Raw genomic sequence first — 6,000 nt, 5'->3', positions numbered from 1 at the left:
GACTTTAGTGAAAGTGACTCGTGCAGAATAAGCAGTTTAAACCAACATAATAGTTTCTGCATTCGCCCAACCACACACTAGAGCACCACTTGCATTCTGACATTTTTACACCAACTACAAATCTAGATAAACAGCCAAAGCAGTCACAGCCCAGTCTGTCGTGTATCACGCTGAAGGTAGAATTGCTACCCTGAGGAAGGGGTCAGATGAAATTTTATAATTGCAGCAGTGTTTGCTTTGGGGGTCCATAATATGTACATTGTGATACATTCTTAAAAGCAACTAGTCAACTGAAACAATAGTACTACTCATTGCTTGCATTCCTGTCAATCACACATTTCATACATAGGCTTTCATTCTCACCTCAAGTTCAAACTATAAAATTGACAATCATAAACTCAGCCAGTCACTTCACTTTACTTCCACTTGATGGTCCAATGCAATATGTCAAGCAAAACAAATCAAACCATCCAATTCTGAGGGACTTGTTTAAGCTCGTCCTGGGGACATTTATGATACGCTTCCATCCTCATTGACAGGTGTAATCCTTCCAGTGTCCCCTGGGTCTACTCCATGATATTCTTCTATTGGGACATAACTGGTATAAACTAACCCCAGTAGGAAGCAACCGGGGTACATCCTAAACCACATATATCACCTGGCTCTGTTGTGAGAAGCTACAACTCTACTCCAAGATTCTCCCATATTGCTGAGCTCTTCAAGTTATCAATAAGACTGAGCCCAGCAACCCTGTCCAGGAGCCTCGTTTTGTTTGTTTGCATTTGCAATCTCATTTTTAAAGTCACTAGCCAAGGCTCATAGTTAAGGATGGGGATGTAAAATGACCAGTAAATCAAAAGCTGTGCCACAGGAGTTTGCTCCTACTTTACTACTCTGATTTGATATGACATCCGTGAAATCACAACTGATCACCTCCACCCGTGAAACCTCAGCCAATCACCTCCACCCATGAAACCACAGCTGATTACCTCTACCCGTGAAACCTCAGCCAATCACCTCTACCCATGAAACCACAGCTGATTACCTCTACCAGTGAAAACTCAGCCAATCACCTCTACTTGTGAAACCTCAGCCAATCACCTCTACCCATGAAACCATAGCTGATCACCTCTACCCTCTAACCTCCATCCATCCATTATCCAACCCGCTATATCCTAACTACAGGTTAGGATGGATCCCAGCCAACACAGGGCGCAAGGCAGTAAACAAACTCCAGGCAGGGTGCCAGCCCACTTCAGGGTACACACACCCCCACACCAAGCACACACTAGGGACCATTTAGAATTGCCAATGCACCTAACCTGCATGTCTTTGGACTGTGGGAGGAAACCGGAGTACTCGGAGGAAACCCACATAGATATGGGGAGAACATGCAAACTCCATACAGGGAGGACCCGGGAAGCAAACCCGGGTCTCCTAATTGTGAGGCAGCAGCGCTACCCACTGCGCCATCGTGCCACCACCCTCTAACCTTTCAAACAAATGTGTTAGTGAAATTAAAAGTGCTCAGTATAGAAGTCTGATAAATGGGGGACGGTTGGCATCAAGAAAGGTATCCACCTATAAAAATCATGCCGAAACCTGTAACACACATCGTGCCCTCATAGGAGGGGAAACGATGAAGAGGAGGAAGAATGTCAGTAATTATCTGCATTTTTGTAACTATTTAGTTTGGTTTGGCTGTACAGCTTTCTCTGCACACAGGTGGATGTATGGTGTGTCACAGTGGTGAACTTTTGACCTTGACCAATCAGTTTCTCTTGTTATTTTATAGAAGTAAATATGGTCACTCCACTCTCTGGTTTGCACTAAATTGGAGCAATAAAAAAAAAAACAGTCCACTATTTATGTGCTGAAAATGTACTGGGGGTAAAATCGGAGGCTTTCTGCACAATATAAAGATAGCGTTTTATTACAGCACGATGTTTCCAAATGGATTGAGAAGTTTGAAAATGGCTGGACAAGTGTTAAGCACAAGGAAGGAGCTGGATGCCTGTTCACGTCCACTACCGATGACAATGCAGAGCAAGTCTGTACCATGATTTTGACAAACCAGCGAAGATTTCTGCCCCGGGTACACCTTCAGCCAATACAAAAGTGTAGTGCCAGAAACAAAACACATATACTAAATCCAAAATGTATCAGCTTGGAATACAAGTAGCAATTCCCATTGAGGTTTTAAAGAACCCCGGCTAAAATAACATGATGGGAGTAGAACATTGGTTGGTTATATGTTCAGCCTCAAAAACGACAAGGTAGAAGAGGAGGAGGAAGCAACAAAGATTTAAACGATTATTTGAAAAGTAGAGAGAATAACTGAAGTTATAAGATGAGGTGCAAATTTCTACTCCAACACTGAAACACAGTGTACTCCTTAATGTCAAAGTGAAAATGGATATCTGCAAAGTGGTCTAAATTAATTACATTGGCATATTTTTGTATATACACTACCACTCAAATGTTTGGGGTAAACCAGAAATGTTCATGTTTTAGATTGAAATTGGTGCCTTTTATTATTAAGATACCTTTAAATTGAATTAAAAATAGAGCTAAGACATTACTAGTGTTACAAATGGCTATTACTGCTTGAAATGACTGATTTTTAATTTATTATCCACATATGGCTGTAAACCCCTATTTTCAACAGCCATTCCTTCACTGCTCTAATGGTAAACTCCCTTAGCGTATTCTTAGTTAGTCATGTACAAATGCTAATTGGTTATTATAGGAAACCTTTGTCATTGCATTAGTGCCAATGTAACCAGTTATTCTGGTCACTTGGGTTACAAGGTACTGGCATTCCTAATCAGTTCTGGGCCAGGAATTGGCCAAAATAAAGTTGTTTCCTCAAGAAACATGCCAGGCTATTGTTTTTTTGCAAAATGAAGGTTATTCCATTGACACATTGCCAAGAACCTGAAGACTTTATACAAATGGTGTCCATTACCGAGTTCATAGAAAATGGGAAACTGGATCTAACCAGAATAGAAAAGGATGTTAACGATGGAGTTGCAAGGCAAGAGGAAGGCCTAAGAGGAGGTTTATGGTTGTGGTGAGAGAGGACATGCAAGTGGTGGGTGTAACAGAGCAAGATGGAGAGGACAAGAAGATACAGAAATAGATGATCGGCTGTGGCAAACCGTAATGGGAACAGCAGAAAGAAGAAGAAGAGGTGGCCAAACTGCATTATGAGGATAAGTACATTAAAGTGTGTCATGTGAGTTTGAAATGCCTAACAGATCCCCAGTTGGCCTTTTCACTAAATACACAGCAGATACCAGTGTCGTCTGCAACAGAGAAAAGAATGATTCTGAGATGCTGGCTGTAGAGGTAGAGTTCAAACATCTAAAACCCTACACAATGGGAAGAACAGAACACCAGAAAGACAACAAAACCAAGCATAAAGCCCAAGCCACTCAGAAATGGCTTCAAAATGACAATGTGAATGTCCTGGAGTTGCAGAGCCAGAGTCCAGATCTCCATTCAATGGAGAATTTGTAGCTGGACTTAACAAAGGCTGTTTTCTTAGATCACAATGACACTTGACAAAGCTGGCTTGAATGGCAGCGCTGATAAGAGAGAGACCTGAATGCTGTCATGGCTGCCATTTAGTATATACTGACCTGCAAAAGATTAATACTTACGCAATCAATTATTATGTGGTCTAGATCGGTTTTATGATTTAGATCACTTTGAAGAGATTGGTTTTCACTTTAACATTAAAGCTGACCAGTACCAAAAATGACAAATTAACTCCACTGTGACTCAATGTTGTATCTACTAACGGTAAAATGTAAAACATCTAAGGAGGTGAACACTTTTTTTTTTTTTTATACCCACAGTGGCAGCTTAAAGAAACTGAATCTCAAGTTAGTCAACAGGCAAAGACAGGGTAGAGATAAGACAAGAAGGCTCTACATAAGGTGAGTCATCAGATGAGTGCTCAGGCCACTACTCTTTCTAACTTATTCTAATTACATTGACTCTCACAGAATGAAAAAATTGCTTAGGATGACAAAATTGTACTAACAGCAAATGCTGAGACATTAAAATATTGGGAAGATCTGAATAAACTTCAAAAGTAATTGAACTCTTGGAAATGCATTTAATGTACACAAGGGCAAAGTACTTGAAGGCAAAGGGAACATTCATTATAAATAAAAGATGCTCAGTGCTGACACAGCAGGACTTTTAGGAGTTTATATTAACGCACTGTACTTAGCCTCCAGATGACATGCAAAAGCAATTACAAAATCAAATAAAAGGTAGGACAGGTTATATAAAATTTTGTATGTAAATGAAGGACATTTATATTAGACTTTATTATGCATCTGTGGTTTTGGTCAGTACATTTATAAAATAAAAAAAAATTAAAAAAGGCAAAGCAGCTGTAGCTGCTGTACGCACAGAAACACTGATGTATTTGTGGACTGAAGGGAATGGCTAACAGTAAACCCATTTAATCTCAAGTGGAAAAGATTACATGGGGACAGAAGACAGTCTTCAAAATATTCAAATGCATTGGTGATGCTGATCAAGCAAAACTCTTTCTTTTATACCATTGTGATTGTGTAATAAAAGTGTCAAATTAATGAGAAATCATTTTTTAAAAATTGTGAGTTTTGATGCTTGAAAAAACAAGTACGACATCTTACTGTACACATTTTGATTTTCTTTTCTGCAAATCTCCATTTCTTTGGACACATTTTTCTCAATGTTCCGTTAGTTGGAAGATACTATTGCAGAAGAACTCTGCACCAGGCACCTGAAGAAACTGACGTTGCTCGATGCCTCTGTGCTCTTGTAATGTCAGCCTCCTACCTGGTCCTTTAAAATTCTAAAAAGATGGTAATAGGAGAATGCCAGTGTAGGACTGTAAAAAGGCTGATTGATACTTCTGTGTTGAGCCTACACCATAGCCCACACAGCTTGGCACACATCTTCTTAAAAATGTGACGACATGTCGTGGACCCTACACAAAACCCTATGGCTCTGATTGGCCAGTTTGGCAACTACATACTTCCAGAAACGTATTTCCATTAATCTTCCGTTATTCTGAATTAACATGGTGTAGATTGAGGAAAGACTTGTTGAAGAAGTTGGAAGATTTACACATTCATATGAGGCAGAGTGGTGGCTCTGAGGCAAAAGGAACTAAGCTGGTATCTGGAAAGTTGCCCGCTGAAATCCCATTACTGCCAGAAGAGATCCTACTCCGTTGGGTCCTTGAGCCAAACCCTTAACCTGAAAATTGCTCCAGGGGTGCTATACAATGGCTGATCCTACCCTCTGACCTGCAAAGGTAGTGCAAAAAGACAATTTCTACTTGGAAGATTAATAAAGAGTAGCAAATACCCAAAAAAAAAACATGACACCTCATCACACTACATAGATGATCAGATGGCGGCTAACTCATGGTGCTCAATATCATCTAACATCGGCCTGGAAGTCAGCAAACGTATGAAAAAGTGGAAAAATGTGCCAGAGAATTGCGCTTGCCTATGGGTGAAAACGTGTAGTAAATGGAGCAGTGATCCTGGAGGGCAAAAACTGCCCACATTTTAATGGATCATTTGCTTTTCTTGCATGCTACAAACACCGCCAACTAGTGTTCACATACGTGCCTGCAGCATGGCATGGCACAACACAAAAGTATAAACCTCTTTTGCATTTTACAGCATTATAATTCTGGTTATTTTAACAAAAATTATATACCATCACTTATACGAATCCTGTGGCAAATGGTTAAAGAATGTAGTACCTAACTAATAATGGAATTTAAAATTGTGCTATACTGTTAGGTTTTTTGCGGGTTAAAGCTTATAAAGGAAGAAAAAAAAAAAACTCTCACAAAAGTAACCAGGAAAGGTGATGATTTGATCCCCACTCCACCAAATTTTATTCAGGATTCAGAGATAACATATGCTTAAAGCATTTGGTAATAGTATGTACTGTACTTCTAAATTCCAACCAAGGAAA

The sequence above is a fragment of the Polypterus senegalus genome, chromosome 17 (genome assembly GCF_016835505.1).
Source record: "Polypterus senegalus isolate Bchr_013 chromosome 17, ASM1683550v1, whole genome shotgun sequence".
NCBI classification, from domain to species: Eukaryota; Metazoa; Chordata; class Cladistia; order Polypteriformes; family Polypteridae; genus Polypterus; species Polypterus senegalus.
Note: the sequence above shows the minus strand (reverse complement) of the source record.